General features: G+C 50.4%; 1 protein-coding gene across 1 annotated transcript in view; it reads left to right on the forward strand.

Annotated features, from left to right (window-relative positions):
- LOC140421238 (phosphatidylinositol 3,4,5-trisphosphate 5-phosphatase 2A-like) overlaps window positions 1-23,425 on the forward strand; it is a 189,888-nt gene that overhangs the window by 43,336 nt on the left and 123,127 nt on the right. The gene's annotated exons all lie outside the window — the stretch shown is intronic.

Genomic DNA, 23,425 nt, shown 5'->3' on the forward strand with positions numbered 1-23,425 from the left:
TAACATGCCACTTATCAGTGTCCTTGTATCCCCTACTGCCACTGAAACCTTTGTTCGTACTTCTGTTACCTCCAGGCTTGACTTCTCCATTGCCCTCCTCTCCCCATTCCAAACTGTACGTTTACAAATCTTTCCGCAACCATGCCCAACCTTGGCACATTAACCATAAGCCCGAACATGTGTTCTTTTGGTCCATTCTTGTGTCTCTGTGCATTCCTCCACTCCCCGTCTGTGGAAATGTCTTCAGGTACTCTTAGCTTTTCAAACTGGAATTCCCCCGACCTCCAGTGTTGAAAGTCTCACCCTGTCGTTGAAAGCTTCTTCAGAACCCATATCTTCAAACGCGCATTTGGTTATTTCTCCTCTTACCAGTTGATACCTTTTTTTGCTCTTTGAGGTGCCTCATGTAGTTTACCACATTAAAGATGCTATGTCAATGCAAATCTTTATTCATTCGGTTAAGCCAAGTTGCAAGTGCAAGGAAAAGTTAAATTAGGAGGGACAGTCCCTTTTAGATAAGGCAGAACTTGCATTCATACAGAACCTTAGCAAGTGCAAGAAGTTCTCAAAATGTTACACACTCAGTACATTACCTTTGAAATCACTTATTGTGTTGGGGATCCCATTAGCCAGCTTGCACTCCACAAGGCCGCACAAACAGAAAATAAATGAGTGACTAGTGGTGCCATGGGCTAAGAAATGTTGACTAGAGCACTGGGAGAATTTATTGTACTACTTCAAAAAGCGAAGGATCAACATTTTGGGGATAATGTTCTCTTGGCCTTTGGTTCAAGCAGGAAAAATCGCATGTGACTTTCAGCACCGATCCTGCCAAAATTTGAAGAATTACATAGAGGTTTCTTTCTTTAAGTGGCATCAGTTGGTGTCTGCTCCATTGGGGCAAATATTAAGTGTTTTTCTGGGATCTCTGATGTCATGTTTTCTCATTATACAAAGGCACTAATCACTCATAAGCCATTGTGTAAACACGTTGTGGGTTCATTTATTAAGTAAAGGCACAAGAAAACAGATATACATGGACAAGACATCATCAGCAGAGCTGTGTGTGCCATGTCCTGCTCAAAGGCTAAAGCGAAACTGAGACTGGATAACATGACACACTTCTCTTCTCGTGATGACATGCAGCTGTTCCTTAAAGACATATTGCAACATCTGATGTTGAGAGGGTGGAAATCACTGGAGCCGGTGATGAGTTCAAGATTTGCGAATTGGTGGTTGGCATATGCAGTCTAATGTGAATAAGTGTGAAGTTATCCACTTCGGTAGCAAAAGTAGGAAGGCAGATTATTATTTAAATGGGTGTAAATTGAGAGAGGTGAATACTCAGCGAGACCTTGGTGTCCTCATGCATCAGTCGCTGTAAGCGTGTAAGTACAGCAGCTGTAAAGAAGGCAAATGGTATGTTGGCCTTCATAGCGAGAAGATTAGAGTGTAGGGTTCGGGATTGTTTACAGCAATTGTATAGGCATGGTGAGGCCACACCTGGAGTATTGTGTGCCGTTTTGGTGTTCTTTTCTGAGGAAGGATGTTCTTGATGTGGAAGGAGTGTAGCAAAGGTTTATCATGTTGATTCCTGGGATGGTGGGTCTGTCATATGAGGAGAGACTAAGTCGGTTAGGATTATGTTCATTGAGTTCTGAAGGGTGAGCCGGGATCTCATAGAAACTTATAAAATTCTAATAAGATTAGACAGGGTAGATTCATAAAGAATGTTCCCGATGGTGGGGAGTCCAGAATTAGGGGTCACAGTTTGAGGATAAGGGGTAGTTTTAGGACTAAGGTGAGGAGAAATTTCTTCACCCAGAGAGTGGTGAATCTGTAGAATTCACTACCACAGAAAGTAATTGTGTGATTTCAAGAAGGAATTAGATATAGCTGTTGGGGCTAAAGGGAGCAAGGGATATGGGGGGGAAGGCGAGATCAGGACATTGAACTTGATGATCAGCCATGATCATAATGAATGGCGGAGCAGGCTCGAAGGGCCGAATGGCCTCCACGTGCTTCTATTCTCTATGTGTGTTTTTGTGTATGTTTCTCCTACTCCCAAGAAAGATCAAGCAAATGTGTCCAATTACTCCCGATGGCCAATTAAATCATTTTAAAAACTCTTCAGATCTACAGCTAGCCAGTAGGTCATTGCTCCACTGATACTCAGGGAGCATGGCCGAAGAAAATTCCCTGACTGGGAATCTCTATTTTCAATCATGCCTCCCCCAGCTTTATTTGAAATGGATGGAGACTCCACCCATAACAAAGTGTTTCATGCACTTCAGGAGAACTGGGCATATCCAGGTCTGTGTTAAACTGGAGCACTTTTACCTGAATCTCAGTGCCGGATGGGGAGGGATGATGATAAAGACATGGAACACAATGATTTCTGTGGAAAATATTTATCAGTTAGCACCAAATAATAAATGATTAAGGTTAGACAGGTACACTGGTGCCTTAACACAGTGGCTGGGGTGTAATAGATTTGGGTACAGTCCCTGATACGGTCAATTAAAGAATCTGTGGCAGTAAGGGACCTTTTAATTTCTGTACATTTTTTAAAGTTTCCGAAGTGTTCCAAGTCTTATTTGATCTGGATGGTAGGCAGATTTAAAATGGCCTACAGTTATAAACTTTGATATGAAATGAAAATCACTTATTGTCACAAGTAGGCTTCAAATGAAGTTACTGTGAAAAGCCCCTTGTCGCCACATTCCGGCGCCTGTTCGGGGAGGCTGTTACGGGAATTGAACCGTGCTGCTGGCCTGCCTTGGTCTGCTTTCAAAGCCAGCGATTTAGCCCTGTGCTAAACAGCCCCATATAAGTGCTTGAGAAACTTTATTGAAAAATTGCAATAAACCTGGAATGTCGAATTATCATACATAGTGTGACTGTGGAAAATTGACATTTTGGTGCAGGTGTCCTTTCAAAAAGTGTTTTGATTCCTGACATATAATGCTATAAATTGGAATGGTAATCGGCCATTTCCGGGGGCAATTAAGAGCCAACCACATTGGTGTGGGTCTGGATTCGCATGTAGGCCAGACCAAGTAACAATGGCAGATTTCCTTCCCTAAAGATAATTCGTGAACTAGATGGGTTTGTAACCACAATCGGTGATAGTCGTCATGGTCACCATTACTAAAACTAGCTTCCATTTCCCGATTTTATTAATTAAAATTAAATTCAACTAGCTACTATGGTGGGATTTGAACCCATGGCACCAGAGCGTTAGCCTGGAACTCTGGATTACTGGTCCAGTGGCATTACAACTGCATCACCATCTCCACATGTAAAACAGAACCTCATCTGAGTTACCATAAGCAAAGCTATGGGAACCTTCTTTGGGTCACATCTACATGCATACAAATTTGCTTCTGTGTTACACTGCAAAAACTATATTTGAAAAGACAATCATTTTGCGACCTGCAGCCTGCAGCTTGCAAGTGCCTCCCAATCTGCAAAGTTACCTGACAAAAGAACAATGAGCCTGAGGCTGTATTTGCTGGCGACCATTCAGCTTTTTTAGTTACAGAGGAAGGCACTGAAAAATAACCGGCCCCTTAACATTTGGAACTTCTGGCACTCTCTCGCTCGATATTCCTCAGTTGCATTCTGAAAATGATTGCTCAGTTAAAAAGGAACTGAATCAGCTCATACACACAGCCGGTCTTGGACAGGATGGATTTGTTCCAGCCTCAAAGACTAAACTAAACTGCATAGCTGAGAAAAGTGCTGAATTAATGTGATTTGTAGCATTATTTGATCTGTTGTGGAAACACTTTCTGTACTGCACAGCCTCTGGAGGAGATACAATTGAGAGAGCTGCTCAATCACTTCGGCTGAGACTGAGTGTAGTCGTTGAGTGAACTGTATTTTGGTCTAGAATCATAGAATTCTCGAATCATAGAATTTACAGTGCAGAAGGAGGCCATTCGGCCCATCAAGCCTGCCCCGGCCCTTGGGAAGGACACCCTACTTAAACCTACCCCTCCACCCTATCCCCATAACCCAGTAACCCCACCTAACATTTTGGACACTGAGGGACAATTTAGCATGGTCAATCCACCTAACCTGCGCATCTTTGGACTGTGGGAGGAAACCGGAGCACCCAGAGGAAACCCACGCAGACACAGGGAGAACATGCAAACTCCACACAGACGGTCAGCCGAGGCTGGAATTGAACCCGGGACCCTGGAGCTGCGAGGCAGCGGTGCTAACCACTGTGCCGCTGCCAGTTCGACTGGAAGGGGTATTCTAAAAATATGTAGAGGAGATTTACCACAATGGCACAGGGGTTGAGGGACTTTCAAGGCTGAGATAGACAGATTTTTCATCAGTAAGGGAACCGAGGGTTGAGGTGAGGTGCAAAAGTGGAATTGAGGATTATAGTATCAGATCAGTCATGATCTCATTGAATGGAGGAGCAGACTCGATGGGCCGAATGGTCTACTTCTGCTCGCATGGCTTATGGATTTCAGTTATGTGGACAGACTGAAAGAGGGACGTCTTCGGGGAGAATTTACTAGAGTTGTTCAATGGGTTTTGATAGTGGCGATGGAGAGAACCGCCGCGCAGGAGGATCACGGAGTAAAGGACATGGCTTTAAAATAAGTGGCAAAAGTGCCAATTTAGCAATTTTGGTGAAATCAAACACAAAAGAAATGCAGGGAAAAAATTCCATCTGTCCTTTTGCCAAAATGTAACAAATTTCTGACCTCAGTGTTGAATGTTTGACTACTTGCTGCACCCTGAGTAAGACTGTCAATTTGAATGCCAATTGATCTGAAGTAAGGGGACTTCTGGACCATGTTCAGCAGAAATTGGTCTGAGATTGTCTCAACCTTTGAGAGACCCAGCTCTCGGGCGGGATTCTCCGATCCCCCGCCGGGTCGGAGAATCGCCAAGGGCTGGCGTGAATCCCGCCCCGCCGGTTGCCGAATTCTCTGGCACCGGATATTTGGCGGGGGTGGGAATCGTGCCGCGCCGGTTGGCGGGCCCCCCCGGCGATTCTCCGGCCCGCGATGGGCCGAAGTCCCGCTGCTGGAATGTCTGTCCCGCCGGCGTGGATTAAACCACCTTTTGAACGGCGGGACAAGGGGGTGCGGGCGGGCTCCGGGGTCCTGGGGGGGGCGCGGGGCGATCTGGCCCCGGGGGGTGCCCCCACGGTGGCCTGGCCCACGATCGGGGCCCACTGATCTGCGGGCAGGCCTGTGCCGTGGGGGCACACTTTTCCTTCCGCCTTCGCCATGGTCTCCACTATGTCGGAGACGAAAGAGACCCCCTCCACTGCGCATGCGCGAGGATGCCGTGAGCGGTCACTGACGCTCCCGCGCATGCGCCGCACGGCAAAGTAATTTCCGCACCAGCTGGCGAGGCACCAAAGGCCTTTCCCGTCAGCTGGCGTGGCGGAAATCAGTCCGGCGCGGGCCTAACCCCTCAAGGTGAGGGCTCGGCCCCTCAAGATGCGGAGAATTCCGCACCTTTGGGGTGGCGCGATGCCGGACTGATTCGCGCCATTTTTGGCGCCGGCGGACATCGCGCCGATTGCGGAGAATCCCGCCCCTCATGTCAGACAAATGTGGGCTGGATTCGAACTCAGCTCTCAAAAGGGCACCGAGTGTCCCACATGAAGGAAAGCGCTGAGAACTGATGGACCTCGGGTCTGCCTTTTGAGGAGGATTCTATTCGAAACACATGTGCTCAAGTTAGTCCAAAACAAGAAGGAATAAAAACAGAGAGTGCTGGATAAACTCAGCAGGTCTGGTATCTGTGGAGAGAGAAACAAATTTAATGTTCCGCGCTGAATATGACTCTTCTTCTAAGCATGTCATTTTTAATCGCCGCCTCGCTCTCATGCTCACATCTTCCGATTAGGCGCTGAAAGCCTTCTGCTCTCAACAATTAGTTCAACAACTTCAGACTCTGTCCTCCATTTTGATTTGTTATTTCCCTTCGAAGTGCCAGTCAGTGTTTTTGTTTTCATGTTTTTCAGGGAGCTGCTAATTATTCGGCCATTAACACTCAGGGCGCGATTCTCCCAAAACATTTCGGAGCTAATTTGTGGCGGGTTTTTCAGCGAACTTTGCTCCGGATCTGCCGGCGAGTTCCCCACCGCCATTCAATGACACTTAGTCACTTTTTTGAGCCCGGGGAGTTTCTGACTGGTTTAGCCCACATTCAGGGGGGGATTCTCCAGCCGCATTTGCCCGGCAACTGGAGAATCCCGCCCGAGGTCAATAGATTTTTCTATTCTACGGGGCTCGCCCATGGCGTTCATGTGGCGAGAGGGGCAGGAGAATCCAGCCCTTAGAATGTTTTTTAGCTCCGGGGAGCTGAACTCAAAGATCGGGCTGCCATTCTGAAAGGGTGCCCCGATCTCTAAGTGAGCTGGCAGGTCCCCCCACACACATGGACATTACCCCACACCCTCCCAAGTGAGAACACCCAGCTATTGGCTCACTGGGCCCCCCCCTCTTTAGGCCCCCCCAAGCCCCTTAAAGCACCCAGTCCCTTCCAGGACCCCCACTCATCACCACTCCAACCTCCAGGAGGCCTCTACTTACCCGCCCCGCATACCCCCATCCTCCATCCTCATTTCATGGGCATGGCCATTCTCGCCCTTGACCTGACACCTTGATGCACGATCAATTACACAAAGACGAGAGTTGTATGCAATCGAGGCTTTATTAGACTAAGATGTGTGGCCTCCTACAGCAGCTGGCGAAATGGCTGCTGAACGAGGAGCACACATAGTTATACTCCGCCTACTGGGCGGAGCCAGCAGCAGGGAACTACCCCCGTACCTGTAGTACAGGGCCATACCGTGAAGCACCTACACTGACACCCTCTATATACAATATATACATCAGTGGTGACTACCACATTCACCCCCTGTTAAAATTGAGTCCGGCGGGGGTGGTGGAGAACTATATACAGGTAGAAGTTTTAAAGTACAGAGAGAAAAGAAAATTGAGTACAGCAGGGTAGAGGGGAAAATTATATACAGAGTGATGATGTTTTAAAAGTCCAGGTCATGTTACAGATTCAGTCGGTCCGGAGCCTTGATCTGCCGTTGGGAGCGCCGCAGTGCCAGCGGCGATTCCGGTGCTGTCTGGTGTTCGGTGGCTCCGGGAGCGTGTCGAAGTCCTCTTCATCCCCGGGTGTGGGCAGGGGGTGGACGGATTGTCCTGGGGCGGGGGTTGCGGCTGGGTGCACCAGGGGAGAGGAGGTGGCACTGGGCCGGGGGTTGTGACTGTGCGGAACCAGCTGGTGCCAGGTCCCTGAGGGAGACTGTATCTTGGCGGCTGTCGGGGTATGCTATGTAGGTGTACTGTGGGTTGGCGTGGAGTAGCTGTACCCTCTCAACCAACAGGTCCGCCTTGAGGAGTCGTACGTGTTTACGGAGGAGTACGGGTCGTGGAGCTGCGAGCCAAGTTGGGAGCGACACCCCGGAGGTGGACTTCCGAGAAAAGGCAACGAGACGTTCATGGGACGTTTCATTAGTCGCAGTGCACAGGAGCGACCAAATGGAGTGCAGGGCGTCGCGGAGGACCTCCTGCCAGCGGGAGGCCGGGAGAGTTCTGGACCGTAGGGCCAGCTGGACGGCCTTCCAAACCGTCCCATTCTCCCTCTCCACCTGCCTGTTTCCCCGGGGGTTGTAGCTGGTCGTCCTGCTCGAGGCGATACCTCTGTTGAGCAGGAACGGACGCAGCTCATCGCTCATGAATGAGGATCCCCGGTCGCTGTGGACGTAGTTTGGGAAGCCGAACACAGCGAAGATGGTGTTGAGGGCCTTGATGACGGTGGCAGATGTCATGTTGGGGCATGGGATGGCGAAGGGGAATCTGGAATATTCATCGACCACACTGAGGAAGTACATGTTACAGTCGGTGGGGGGGAGTTGAAGTCCATGCTGATGCGTGGAGGCCTTCACCAGGCGCGCACGGTCTGGCCGGTAGAAGTGCAGTTTGCACTCCGCGCAGACCTGGCAGTTTCTGGTGATCGCCCTGACTTCCTCGATGGAGTAAGGCAGATGGCGGGCCTTGATGAAATGGTAAAAACGTGTGACCCCCGGGTGACAGAGGTTGTCGTGCAGAGTCCGGAGTCGGTCCACCTGTACGCTGGCACATGTACCTCGGGATAGGGCATCGGGGGGCTCGTTGAGCTTACCGGGGCGATACAAAATCTCGTAGTTGTAGGTGGAGAGCTCGATCCTCCACCTCAAGATTTTATCATTTTTGATCTTGCACCGCTGTGTGTTATTGAACATAAAGGCAACCGACCGTTGGTCAGTGAGGAGAGTGAATCTCCTGCCAGCCAGGTAATGCCTCCAATGCCGCACAGCTTCAATGATGGCTTGGGCCTCTTTTTTGATGGAGGAGTGCCGAATTTCGGAGACATGAAGGGTTCGTGAAAAGAATGCCACAGGCCTGCCTGCCTGATTGAGGGTGGCGGCTAGGGTGACGTCTGATGCGTCGCTCTCCTCTTGAAAGGGCAGCGGTCTCATCTACTGCGTGCATCGCGGCCTTGGCGATATCGGCTCTGATACGGTCGAAGGCCTGTTGAGCCTCGGCCGTCAGGGGGAAAAGGGTGGACTGGATGAGTGAGCGGGCCTTGTCCGCATAGTTTGGGACCCACTGGGCGTAATAAGAAAAGAACCCCAGGCATCGTTTGAGGGCCTTGGGGCAGTGGACAAGGGGGAGCTCCATGAGGGGGAGCATGCGGTTGGGATCGGGCCCCAGAACTCCATTCTGGACCACATAGCTGAGGATGGCTAAGCGGTTCGTGCTGAATGCGCACTTCTCCTTGTTATAGGTGAGGTTTAGGAGAGTGGCGGTGTGGAGACATTTGGCAAGGTTGGCATCGTGGTCCTACTGATCGTGGCCGCAGATGGAGGCATTGTCTAGGTACGGGAAGGTGGCCCGCAACCCGTACTGGTCGACCATTCGGTCCATCTCCCTTTGGAGGACCGAGACCCCGTTGGTGACGCCGAAGGTAACCCTGAGAAAATGGTAGAGGCGGCCGTCTGCCTCGAAGGCAGTGTATGGGCGGCCCGCCTTACGCATGGGGAGCTGGTGGTAGGCGGATTTGAGGTCTACAGTTGAGAAGGCACGGTACTGTGCAATCAAATCGACCATATCAGATATGCGTGGGAGGGGGTACACGTCGAGCTGCGTGTACCGATTGATGGTCTGGCTGTAGTCCACGACCATCCTGTGTTTCTCCCCAGTTTTCACCAATACCACTTGGGCTCTCCAGGGGCTGTTGCTTCCCTTGATGGTGCCTTCCCGAAGCAGCCGCTAGACCTCGGACCTGATGAAGGTCCTGTCCTGGGTGCTGTACCGTCTGCTCCTGTTGGCGACGGGTTTGCAATCCGGGGTTAGGTTTGCGAATAGGGAAGGTGGGTCAACCTTTCGGGTTGCGAGGCCGCACACAGTAAGGGGTGGTAGGGGCCCACCGAATTTCAAGGTTAGGCTCTGGAGGTTACACTGGAAGCCCAGGCCGAGTAGCAGGGCAGCGCAGAGATGGGGAGGACGTAGAGGCGGAAGCCGCTGAATTCTACACCCTGGACCGTGAGTATGACTATTCAGTCCCCCCCGGATCGCCACGGAGTGGGATCCGGAGTCCAGGGAGATTCTTTGATTGGCGGGGCGTACCGCAAGGGAGCAGCGCCTTACCATATCTGGATGGATGAAGCTTTCGGTGCTCCCGGATTCCAGCAGGCAAGAGGTCTTGTGCCCATCGATCTTCACGCTTGTCAAGGTGGTGGCTAGATTGTGCGGGCGAGACTCCTCGATCGTGACCGAGGCGAGTCGTGGCTGGTCGTCGCTGGTGTTGAACGATGGGCTGCCCAGGGGGCACGGGTCCTGGAACAATGGTGGTGCCCATGTGTCATGGGAAGACAAGATGGCGGCGCCTGATGATCTTGGAGTGGACAAGATGGCAGCGCCCACGGGCCGCATGTGGCGGGGGTTGAAAAAGATGGCAGCGTCCATGGACCGCACGTGGTCTGAGAAGGGGAAGATGGCGGCGCCCACTGGCCGTGCGTGGTCTGAGGGGGAGAAGATGGCGGCGCCCACTGGGCATGCGTGGTCTAAGGGGGAGAAGATAGCAGCACCCACTGGCCGCACGTGGTCCGGGAAGTTGAAGATGGCGGCGCCCATTGTCCGTACGCGAGGGGGGTCGGGGCAATAGCGGCGACTGAGCGGGCCTGGCACACCTCAGCAAAGTGCCCCTTCTTGCCGCAGGCCTTGCAAAGCGCGGTGTGGGCCGGGCAGCCTTGGCGGGGGGAGTTTCTGTTGCCCGCAGAACTAACATCGGGGGCCCCCAGGGTTGGCTGGCTGGCGCGTGGCACAGGCGCATTGGCTGGGTGAGGCCCCCGGTGGGGCGGCCGTCTGCGGAGTCCACGATGTGTAGGAGGGGTGGGCCATGCGGCTGGGTGTGTAGGCCTGAATATTGCACGAGGCGACCGTCATCGATCGCGGCAGTTTTTTTGTTGCTGCGAGGTCGAGCATGGCCCCTTCTAAAAGTCGCTGGCGTATGAGGTCTGACCCTATCCCCGTAACGAAGGTGTCCCGCATGAGGAGGTTCGAATGTTCCGTGGCCGTGGCGGCCTGACAGTCACAGTCTCTGACCAGAGGAATTACAGCATGCCAGAAATCTTCTACGGACTCACCAGGGAGTTGACTGCGAGTAGAGAGTACGTGTCTGGCGAAGAGCGTGTTCGTCTGCTGGACGTAATTCTCTTTCAGTAGCGCCATGGCTTCGTCGTAGTTCGGTGCGCCCTGGGTAAGAGGAAAGACGTTGGAGCTCAGCCGCGAGTAGAGTATCTGGATCGTCTGAGCTTCCGGGATTGGGTCTGGTGCAGACCTGATGTAAGCTTCGAAACAAGCTAGCCAGTGTTGAAAGTCCTTTTTGGCGTTGCTTGATTGCGGATCAACTGCAAGCGATCCGGCTTGATGCGGAGGTCCATCTTCTGAAAATCTTAGACCATTAAATTGATGCACGATCAATTGCATAGAGATGAGAGTTGAATACAACTGAGGCTTTATTACTCGAAGATGTGTGGCCTCCTACAGCAGCTGGCGAAATGGCTGCTGTATAGGGAGCACACATATTTATACTCGGCCTACTGGGCGGAGCCAGCAGGCAGGGACTACCCCCGTACCTGTAGTACAGGGCCTTACCACACATCTTCTAATATATACAACAGTGATGATTACCACACAGCTTCCAAGCTTATTTCAGATTTCCAGCATCTGCAGTATTTTCATAGAATTTACAGTGCAGAAGGAGGCCATTCAGCCCATCAAGTCTGCACCGGCTCTTTGAAAGAGCACCCTACCCAAGCCCACACCTCCACCCTATCCCCATAACCTAGTCCACTGACCTAACACTAAGGGCAATTTTGGACACTAAGGGCAATTTAGCATGACCAATCCACCTAACCGGCACATCTTTGGACTGTGGGAGGAAACCGGAGCACCTGGAGGAAACCCACGTACACACGGGGAGGATGTGCAGACTCCGCACAGACAGCGACCCAAGCCGGGAATCGAACCTGGGACCCTGGAGCTGTGAAGCAGTTGTGCTAACCACCATGCTACCGTGCTGTCCCTTCACCAGGAAAGAAGGATCCTTGTGATCTGAAATAGTTGAGAGGAATCTCAATCGTGTTTATGGCCATTAAGGTTATGGTGGCCAAAGGTTGGATGTTTCGGAGGTTCCAGAGAAAGAGTGAAGGAAAAGCTGAACTGCCGTCTCTCTCAAAGGCTATGTAGCACATCTTTTGACTTTATATAGATTGATGGAGGATAAATCTCCATTTCTGTTGCTTCCATTTCTATTGATTTCCAGAAGGCTTTCAGTTTTGTGGCTCATGAAAAAGCTGAATGCAGTGGAAATACATCGTCAAATCAGCACCGGTACAGAGAGCAGCCAAGCTACTAATTAAGGGGTTGCCCCTTAGACAGAGCTGTAAGACATTAGAGCATTTCAAAGGAACAAAAGGGCGGTACGGGTGGCGGGGGGAGGGGGGGGGAGGGGGAGGGGGGAATGCAGAGATTCCGAAACTACAAAGTCCTTAAACGGAAAAGAAGAGCTGGCAGCTGAATTCGCCGCCGGCGGGTTGCTCCGTTTTGCGGGCAGCCCGGGGGTTTCCCGACGGCGTGGGGCTGCCACATAATGGGAAACCCCATTGACCAGCCGGCGAACCGGAGAATCCCAACGGTGCGCCGCACCAAGGGCTGGATTCGCCGATCCCCGACGCCGAAATCGCGTTCGGCGACGGGGCGGAGACCCCCGATGACAACAAAATTGGGGGCGGTGCCGCTTTCACGATGCTCCGCCCCCTGAAAAGCTGCGTACTCTAGGAGTACATTGCACGCCGTGTCCACGGCTTCAGGCCATTGCCTGAGGCCCGCCCTGCGATGCCCTGTCCCCGACAAGGCGTGTTCCCGACAGCGTGGAACATGTGTGGTCTCACCCGTCGGGAGCTCAGCGTGGTGGCTGCAGACTAAGTCCAGTGCCACCACAGCCGGGGGAGGCCTGATCCGCGGGCATGGGGGCATTATTTAGGGCTGGGGGCACTGTGGTGGAGCGGTCCGGGGCACGCGAGCGGCCGAAGGGGGGACCACTGGCTGCGTCCGCCATGAAGCACGCCGCAGCCGTGCGCATGCATGGCCATGGACCCGGCAATGCTCCAGGCCGTATCGGCAGCTGGAGCTGGGAACTCTGCGTTGTCTGGCTGCTAGCCACCCCCCCCCCCCCCCCCCCCTCCCCAGAGCAGCGAATCGGTGGCCATTTTGGGCCAGTTTTCCTGGCATAAACACCACCGTTTTCATGCCGGCGTGGGGACTTAGTCCCCCAAACAGAGAATCCAGCTCCAGAAATCTGGGGCTGGATTCTGTGATCCTGAGGCTAAGTGTTGACGCCGTCGGAAACACCGTCGCGTTTCTCGAGGGCGTCAACACAGCCTCAGGATCAGCAATTCTGACCCCGACAGGGGGCCAGCATGGTACTGGAGTGGTTCATGCCGCTCCAGCTGCTGATCCCAGCGTCAACTGGGTGCCGTGGGATCCACATGTGCACAATGGTACCGCCGCCAACGCGCGCGTGCGCAGTGGCTTCCTTCAACGCGCCGGCCCCGACGTAACATGGCGCAGGATTACAGGAGCTGGCGCGGAAGAAAGGAGGCCCCCAGCCAGAGAGGCCGGCCCGCCGATTTGTGGGCCCCGATCGCGGGCCAGGCCACATCGGAGGCCCCCCCCCTGTGGTCGACTGCCCCCCCCCCCCCCCCCAGGCCACCCCCCCCCCCCCCCCCCCCCCCCCCGACCCTTCCACGCCAAGTTCCCGCCGGCTGAGAGCAGGTGTTGACGGCTTTTTTACGACGGCCGCTCAGCCCATTCCGGGCCGAAAATCGGCGGGCCGGCCGCAGAGAGCGGCCCCCAACCAGCGCCACGACAACCACACCGGCGCCAATGCCGCTGAATCTCTGCTTTGCAGAGAATCGCGTGCCGGTGTCGAGGCGGCGTAGCGTGATTCACGCTCGTCGCAGGGATTCTCCGGCCCGACCCCGGGCTCAGGGAATCCCGCCTCTGCTGCGGCGGGACGGAGAATTCCGCCTGGGATGGTTGAACTGCTGTAAACATGAAGAAATTAGGAGGCTGAGTGAGAAAATCAAAGCTCATAATGCTACTTAATGATGGAAAGAATGTGTGAGGGAGGGAAGGCTATTCTAGATAAAAGCACATCAACTGGCAAAGTAGCCCATCAACCTGTGAGAAGAAAGAAACGGATTAGCGCCAAGAGTGCAAGTTGTTCGACTGGTTTAGTGTTCAAACACAAACACCAACTCGTGTTTCCCACCTGAACGGTGGGATCTCTGTCAATGGTTCCAAAAAAGGTGAAAGTGGAAGTTGAAGTTAAGTTCTAAGGGGCCCAAAATTGGATGAATCCCTACCGGCTGTTTGAGTTTGTGACAATGCTTGGAGGCTTGAGGAGTTACTCTGGTAAAGTTTGCAGAGAGTGATGCTACACCTGGGGGAGGCTTTAGTTGCGACTGATTGGGTTGTGGTCAGACCACTCGCACCCAGACATGGGGAAGAAATTTACATAAACCGCGCAGGCATGTGCCTAGAAGTGTGTAAAATAGGGCGCGGTGATGTCGGACGCGCATCCAAGCATCCCACATTTGTGCGATATTTCGGTTGGTGGGCACAGGTGTGGAGCAGCAGTTGATGAACAAATTGAGGAGAAGGGCCCTACTTTTTCCTTACTTATCCTCTTCCCATTGATATACTTACAGAATATCTTGGGAGTTTCCTTACTTTTACCAGCTAGAGATTTATCAAATCCCCTCTTTGCTCTCCTAACTGCTTTCTTAAACTCCATCCTGCACTTTCTATACTCCACTAATGCCCCTGTTGACTTGCTCCCCTTGTATTTACTAAAAGCCTCTCTTCCTTCTCATTGTATCCTGAATATCTCTGGTCATCAATAATTTTCTGGGCTTGTTACTCATTCCTCTTACCCTGGAGTGGACATGTTGGGCTGTACCCTCCCCATTTCCTCCTTGAACCCCCCACTGCTCTTCTCCAATTGGAGAGGCAAGGTTTGATCAGGGTAGTCAGCATGGCTTTGTTAGAGGGAGGTCATGCCTAACAAATTTGATTGAATGTTTTGAGCACGTGACTAAGCGTGTAGATGAGGGTAGAGCAATGGATGTAGTTTACATGGACTTCAGCAAAGCATTTGAAAAGGTCCCACATGGGAGACTTATAAAGAAGGCAAATGCACATGGGATACAGGGGAACTTGATAAGGTGGATTCAAAACTGGCTGAGCTGTAGGAAACAGAGGGTGATGACAGACGGCTGCTTTAGTGATTGGAAGCCAGTATCCAGTGACGTACCACAGGGATCTGTGCTGGGGCCCCTATTATTCGTCATTTATATAAATGACTTAGATGACTTTGTGGGGGGTTGGATCAGTAAGTTTGCCGATGACTCAAAGATAGGCCGGGTGGTTAACAGTGAGGCTTGGTGTCTTGGCTTACAGGAAGATATAGACGGGATGGTCAAATGGGTCGAAACGTGGCAGATGGAGTTTAATCCTGAAAAGTGCGAGGTGTTGGACTTTGGAAGGAGCAATTTGACAAGGAAATTTTCAATGAATGGCACCACACTGGAAAGTCCTAAGAAACAAATAGACCTTGGCGTGTTTGTAAATAGATCTCTGATGGCAGAAGGGCAGATTAATAGGGCGGTGAAAAAGTCATATGGTACACTTGCCTTTATCAATCGTGGCATAGATTGCAAAAACAAGCTGGAGTTATACAGAACATTGCTGAGGTCACAGCTGGAGTACTGTGTGCAGCTATGGTCGCCACATTATAGGAAGGATGTGATTGCACTGGTGGGGGTACAGAGGAGATTCACCAGAATGTTGCCTGGGATGGAACATTTAGATTTTGAAGAGAGGTTGGATTGTTTTTGCTGGAGCAGAGAGGACTGAGGGGCGACCTGATCGGGGTGTACAAGATTATGTGGGGCATGGACAGGGTGGATAGGGAGCAACTGTCCCCCTCAGTTGAAGGGTCGGTTAAGAGAGGACACAGGTTCAAGGTGAGGGGCAGGATGTTCAAGGGGGATTTGCGCAAAAACCTTTTTACCCAGAGGGTGGTGACGGTCTGGAAGAAACTGCCTGGGAGGGTGGTAAAGGTGGGTTGCCTCACATCCTTTAAAAAATGCCTGGATGAGCACTTGGCACGTCTTGGCATTTGAGGCTATGGGCCAAGTGCTGGCAAATGGAATTAGGGTCGGCAGATCAGGTGCATTTCATGTGGTAGTGCAGACGCAATGGGCCGAAGGGGCTTTTCTGCACTGTATTTTTCTACAATTCTGTGATACCCTGGGAAGCACCAAGGATCAGAGGGACCTTGGTGTGCATGTGCATTGGTTCGTTAAGGTAGCAGGGGAGGTGGATAAAGTGGTTAAGAAAGGCATACTTGCCTTTAGTAGCTGAGACATAGATTTTAAGAGCAGGGAGGCTATGCTGGAATAAAACATTGGTTAGGGCACAGATAGATTATCGAATGCAGTTCTGGAATTCACATTACAGGAGGGAATGTGATAACACTGGAAAGGGTTCAGAGGAGATTTACCAAGATGTTGCCTGGGCTGGAAAGTTTTAGTTATGAAGAGAGGTTGGATAGGCTGGGGTTGTTTTCCTTGGAGCAGAGCAGACTGAGGTGGGACAGGATTGAGATGGATAAAATTATGAGGGACCTAGATAGAATAAATAGGAAGACATTTTTCCCTTTGGTGGAGGGATCAATGACCTGGGGGCACAGATTTAAGGTAAAGGGCAGGAGGTTTAGAGGGCATGCGAGGAAAAACATTTTCAGATGGTGATGGGAGTCTGGAACTTGCTGCCTGAAAGGTTGACAGAGGCAGAAACCCTCATAACATTTAAGAAGTATTTAGATGTGCACTTGTGATGCCAAGGCAATCAAGGCTATGGTCCAAGTGCTGGAAAATGCAGAATTGGTGGTTGTTTTTGACTGGTGCAGACACAATAGGCTGAAGGGATTGTTCTATGCTGTACACCTCTATGATTCTTGACGAATTATCTGTGGCACTTCACTGTTACCCAAAACAAATCTGTAAAAATTCCCATCTCGCTGCACTGGAGTTCAGTGAGTGGCAGGGAATCTCATACTAACCATTTTGAACTGTTCATTTAGCCCTGTTAATGCTGTGATTCGTGGTTCTTTCATGAAACTTGGAGGTTCAGCAAGGGCCCAGTGGAGCTGTGGAATCTCACCCCAGCAGGGAGTAAATTATTTCTCGCCATTTCTTACCTGCTTTGGCCATAGTTTTGTGACAATTGGTTCGAATAAGACAGGGCCATACTTACAGGCGAGGCAAAGGTGCTTGGCAAAGATGTCAACCAGGTTACATTTGGTCTGTCAAGGTAACGGAGACTGCACTGTGTGCAGCAAAGACAGCATATTAGGTTGCAGAGAGTCGATGTAAAATTTGGCCTCACCCAGAAGTAGTGTTTGAGGACTGAATAGGGGCATAGGAAGAACTATATGAGTCTTCTGCAACACGCTTAGTAGTCTAGTAACTGACCAGGAAGGTCTGCAGTACTCCAGAGCACCTTAATGGTTGACTGCCTGGTACTGGAGTCTAGAAGGACAGACTTATCATTGAGGTTGGGACTTCCCAATTGGATTTACGGATGGAGTGCTCTTGCTGGTATTGGTGCAGTTCTTGCCTATTAAACTCCAGTAGAACCTCTGTGCAAACATAGGGGACCCTGAGCCTTGACTTGACAATCTGATTCTACCGGGTAGGTTGGCAAGTCACCATCAGGCCAAAGGGAAGCGAGTGTACACTCCACACTGCATATAGGACAAAGATAAACTATGATGGTAGCTTGCCACAAAGCAAACCTCTGCATTGCCAAAAAAAATTGTCTGGTGGTCCCTTTCAGCAAATGCAGCAATGGAAATGTCAATTCTGTTCTGAAGAACTGAGCTCATTCACCAGCAAGATATCCTTGGCTTGCACATGAAACCCACAGTTCCTGCAAATGCTTGCAAGTTCACGCACTAATCTTCAAAGTCCTTTTAAAACCAAGTACACCAAGATCAGTAACAATACATAAGCAATGTTGCATGAATGCAAATCAGATAAAGGGAACTGATCCATACAGCCAACTTTTTCCACTCTGGACACCATCCCGCCCTTGTTTCTTATGTAGTTGAAGCAGCTTGTTTGCACGTTGGTCTGGAAGCAGAATAAACTCTGATTGCGGTTGATAGTCTGGAATGTGCAGTTCCCCATTAATATATTGAGGCACTGATGGTCAAATGAGACAATCATATTTTTGAAAAGGAGTGACTCTCCCACAAGGCATTTTCCCAATATGAGCTAGGAACTAGAGAGGGGAGCTGGTGTGCCTCAGAAACCTAATTGCGATTGTCACTCGTGTTTGATTCCGAGAGACAGCCACTTATCATCCTCAGTTCCAGTTAGGACTTCAAAGTAACAAGTGTGTATTTCAGAGTCACGTATCCATGATTTATTCCGTGAGGTTCTATTTATGGCTGTGGAAAGTTTTCCGTGAAAACTCAATTTCACACGCAGCTTTCTTGGTCAGGTTACAAGTCATGAGAATTATCAAAGTTTGAGGATGTTTATGATTTTGAAATGGGTGTAAATTACTGTTGAAAAATGCAAATATCCTTTTGTGGTTTCTGATGGAATCTACTCAGTTTGTTGTTTTATATTATTTTTGTATTTCTAACAGCTCTTATGGAAGTTGACATGAATTTATTTACATATTTACAATTACATGCTGAGTACAGCATCTCACTGCCAGTGCAGGCCTCGCTGGGAGGATAGATCTGATCAGGCCCTGAGTTGGGCCTGCTGTTATACTTAGATACATAGAACACACAGTGCAGAAGGAGGCCACTCATGCCCATCGAGTCTGCACCGACCCACTTAAGCCCTCACTTCCACCCTATCCCCTTAACCCAATAACCCCATCTAACCTTTTTGGACAGTAAGAAGTCTTACAACACCAGGTGAAAGTCCAACAGGTTTGTTTGAAATCACTAGCTTTCGGAGCACTGCTTCTTCCTCAGGTGAGGAAGGAGCAGTGTTCCGAAAGCTAGTGATTTGAAACAAACCTGTTGAACTTTAACCTGGTGTTGTAAGACTTCTTACTGTGCTCACCACAGTCCAACGCCGGCATCTCCACATCATGGCAACATTTTTGGACACTAAGGGCAATTTAGCATGGCCAATCCACCTAACCTGCACCTCTTTGGATTGTGGGAGGAAACCGGAGCACCCGAGGAAACCCACGCAGACACGGGGAGAACGTGCAGACTCCGCACAGACAGTGACCCAGCGGGGAATCGAACCTGGGACCCTGACGCTGTGAAGCCACAGTGCTAGCCACGTGTGCTACCGTGCTGCCCTTATTTCCTACCTTAACCAGCCTTCGCTGGTTGACCTCCGCCTACTAACGCAGGAGCTTGGATTCCATGAGTCCCATGTGAGATCAATGATTGTTTCCCCATTGTCCTCATGGGAGTTTTAACAGTATTGATTCATAAAGCTGTTTTTCTAGGTGTAAAGGACTAGTAAGGAGCAGCACTTATAGGGAGCACGAATGTTGCACGGCACATTTTTAACCATCCATTAATTTTAATTGACTGGGTGACTGCAACTTCCTGCAGTAAACCTTCTGCAAGTGCTGCCCCCTGCTGCAGGTACAGAATTGACCATGCACGTTGAATATATATGGGCAGCACAGTAGCACAGTGGGTAGCACTGTTGCTTCAGAGCTCCAGGGTCCCAGGTCCAAAGCTTGATTCCCGGCTTGGGTCTCTGTCCATGCGGAATCTGCACGTTCTCCCAGTTTCTGTGTGGATTTCGTCCGGGCACTCCGGTGTCCTCCCACAAGTCCCGAAAGATGTGCTTGTTAGGTGAATTGGACATTCTAAACTCTTGATTCTGGTCAGGGAGTGAACATTCAAAGCCGACCATGGGATTCTTCATGTGATTAGCCTCCTTGAAGAAAAAAATATAGGGCTGGATTCAGGGTTAATGGAGCACTACATCCTGCACTGTGGACTTTCAATTTCTTACATTAGTTATCTTTAGGGCCTCTATTACTTCATGGTAAGTTTTGAGCAATGTTTTGCTATAAGCTCATGTCTATGCACAAATAGGTTGTGATTCTTCTCAGGCAGTCCCTCGGAGTCGAGCATGATTTGCTTCCACGCTAAACATGAGTTGTCAGGTGACTGATGGGTCCAATGTGTGACCTACAGTCTCTGTCACAGAGGGTGCAGATGGTGGTTGGAGGATTGGATGGGGGAGGTGCCCGGGTTCCACCTGCTCCTTTCAGACTTTGGATGTCCTCCCTTAAGGTCCAGTGCCCGCTGGATCTCCCTCTGCTCCTTCCAGTCACTCCCCAGAAACTCCAAAGGTCCACTTTCCAACCCCCCTCCAGCCCCCCCTCTCCCAGGACATTCCTGAGCTCTCCGCAATGGATTCAGCTTGCTCTCAGCTATGAAAGCCGAGATGTTCAGCTCCTTCCCGGACGCTTTTCTTGCATCTCGGGTGGTCTTGAGCCAGGGATTTCCAGGTGTCGGTGGGGAAGTTGCAGTTTTTCCAGGAGGCTTCGAGGGTGACCTTGAAATGTTTCTTCTGCCCTCCTGGAGCTCACTTTCTGTGTCAAAGTTCCAAGTAGAGCGTTTGTTTTGGGGGGGTCTTGCATCAGGCATGCGGATGATGTGGGCCGCCCAGCAGAGCTGATCGAGCCCAGTCACTGCTTCGATGGCAGGGATGCCGGCTTGAGCGAAAACACTGACCTTCGAGCACCTCTCCTGCCAATGGATTTGCAGCATCTTGCAGTGGCGGCACTGATAGTACTTCCCAGAGTTCTGAGGTGCTTGCTGTATATAGTCCACATCTCTGAGCCATACAGGAGGATGGGTATCACTACTGCTCTGTAGACCATAAGCTTGATGCCAGGTCTGAGGTGCTGGTCTTCAAACACTCTCTTCCTCAGGTGACCAAAGGCTGTATTTGGCACACTAAAAGTGGCGTTGAGCCTTATCGTTGATGTTGTCCCTTGTTGACATTTGGCTCCCGAGGTACAGAAAGTGGTTGAGGTTGTCCAAGGCCTCGTCGTGGACTTTGATAACCAGGGGCAGTGTTATGTGTAGGGAAGGTTGACCTTTATGTTACGGATGTTTAGTGTAAGGCACATGCACTCGTACACCTCGGTGAAGTTATTGATGAAGGCTTGGAGCTTGGCCTCGGAGTGTACTTCTGTATACTGTTAGTTCAATGACAGAGAACAGGACGACCTTAGAGTTGACCTGCAGGTGCTAGGGGTTGAGCAAATTCCCGTTTGTTTTTTAGTTTGCTCTATTTCAGCGGGTAGATTGTTGAGGGTGAAATGCAGCATTGCAGCAAGGAAGGTTGAGAATAATGTTGGTACAATGACATAGCTTTGCTTTTAAAAAAAAAATTAGAGTGCCCAATTCATTTTTGTTTCCAATTAAGGGGCAATTTAGCGTGGCCAATCCACCTACCCTGCACATCTTTGGGTTGTGGGGGCGAAACCCACGCAGACACGGGGAGAATGTGCAAACTCCACACGGACAGTGACCTGGAGCCGGGATCGAACCTGGGACCTCGGTGCCGTGAGGCAGCAGTGCTATCCACTGTGCCACCGTGCTGTCCAAGCTTTGCTTGACCCCAGTCCGAATGTGAATTTGGTCTGTGGTGGATTTTTGGTCAGAATCATGGCTGGCATGTCATCATGGAGCAGGCGGAGGATGTTGACAGCCGAAATGGAGGAGGATGTTCCACAACCCCTTGCAGTTGACAGTTTTGAAGGCCTTTGTGAAATCCACGAAGGCCATGTACAGCAGTTGGTGCTGTTTCCTGAATTCATTTTTCAGGTGCAGTGAAGATCATGTCTGTTGTAAGCGGAATCTACATTGCAACGCTGTGAGAAGCTCTTCAGCCACAGGGAGAAAGCAATTAAGCAGGACTTTCCCTGAGGCTGACAGCAGTTACTTCTGTTGGATATCTCACCTTTTTTGAAAGTGATCACGATTACAGCATCTCTGAGATCTCCTGGCATGTCCTCCTCCATCGAGATAAGGGAATGAGGTCATGTATTTGCACCAATAGTGCTTTCTGCAATATTTTAGTGCTTTGGCTGGGATTTTATCTACTCCTGATGCCTTGTTGTTCTTTAGCTGTTGGATAGCCTTTTCCACCTTGTGGCAGGTTGGGGTTTTGCTCAGATGGTGGTGGGGAACATGCTGCGGTATAGAGTCAAGGACACTCAATCGTGTTGAAGACAGAATTTCGGATAAGGAAGTCTTTGTAGTGCTTCTTCCAGCGGATGAAGACTCCCACTCTGTTCTTGATGATCACTTCTCCATTCTTGGCCAGCAGAATGGGGTGGGGCCTTGGGTGCTTGGGCTATAGATGGCCGTGACTGTGCTAAAGAAACCTTACGTGTCATAGTCGTCGGCTAACTGCTGGGTCTCCTCCGTTTTCTCCACCCACCATCTGTTCTCTACGTTGTAGTTCTTTGCTGGACCTCAGTCATCAGCACTCTGCAGAGCTGTTGTCTTGCAGAGTAGGGTTGCTCTTTCAGGTTTAGAAAAGCCTCGAGCCTGTCTGTCTGGGACTGTCCAAAGACTTACTCCCTTCTTTCCCCCGCCCCAGCAGTGTAAACGTTCTGCAAGATCAGGATGGGCGAGAACCCAGGGGGCCCCGTTTCTTCAATTACACATTTCTCTCCCCACCCCCTGTCCCCAGCCACCTAAAAGCCCGCTGGTGGGGGAGCATGAAATCCAGGCCGCTGTCTTAATGGAGCACAACATCCTGCACTGTTTCTATTTCCTTTATTTACATTTTTTCAATTAAGGGACAATTTAGCATGGCCAATCCACGTACCCTGCACATCTTTGGGTGGAGACCCATACAGACACGGGGAAAATGTGAAAACTCCTGGTTTGTCTGTCCTGGTCCACCCACGTTAATGCTCCCACCAAGAAAGCACAACAGCGCCTATACTTCCTCAGGAAACTAAGGAAATTCGGCATGTCCACACTGACTCTTACCAACTTTTACAGATGCGCCACAGAAAGCATCACAGCCTGGTATGGCAACTGCTCGGCCCAGGAGCGCAAGAAATTTCAGAGAGTCGTGAACACAGCCCAGTCCATCTCACAAACCTGCCTCCCAATCATTGACTCTGCTTACACCTCCCGCTGCCTGGGGAAAGCGGGCAGCATAATCAAAGACCGTTCCCACCCGGCTTACTCACTCTTCCAACTTCTTGCATTGGGCAGGAGATACAAAAGTGTGAGAATACACACCAACAGATTCAAAAACAGCTTCTTCCCCGCTGTTACCAGACTTTTAAACAACCATCTTATGGACTGACCTGATTAATACTAGACTCCTGTATGCTTCACCCAATACCGGTGTCTTATTGTGAACCTTGTCTTGCTCTATAGGATGGAAGTGAGGGCTTAAGTGGGTCGGTGCAGACTCGATGGGCCGAATGGCCTCCTTCTGCACTGTATATTCTATGTTATATTATGTATTTTCTTTTTCTTTTCTTTTATTTTCATGTAGAAAAATGATCTGTTTGAGCTGCTCGCAGAAAAATACTTTTCACTGTACCTCGGTACACGTGACAATAAATAAACAAATCAAATCCAGTCCACACCTCTTCCTATTTCTTATACCAGTTATCTGTATGGTCTCCATTACGCCATGGCATATTTTGAGCAACATTGTGCTGTAAGCTCATATCTAGGAAGAAATAAAGTTGTGATTATCTATAAATTC

This window comes from Scyliorhinus torazame, chromosome 5 (genome assembly GCF_047496885.1).
Source record: "Scyliorhinus torazame isolate Kashiwa2021f chromosome 5, sScyTor2.1, whole genome shotgun sequence".
In the NCBI taxonomy this organism is placed as follows: Eukaryota; Metazoa; Chordata; class Chondrichthyes; order Carcharhiniformes; family Scyliorhinidae; genus Scyliorhinus; species Scyliorhinus torazame.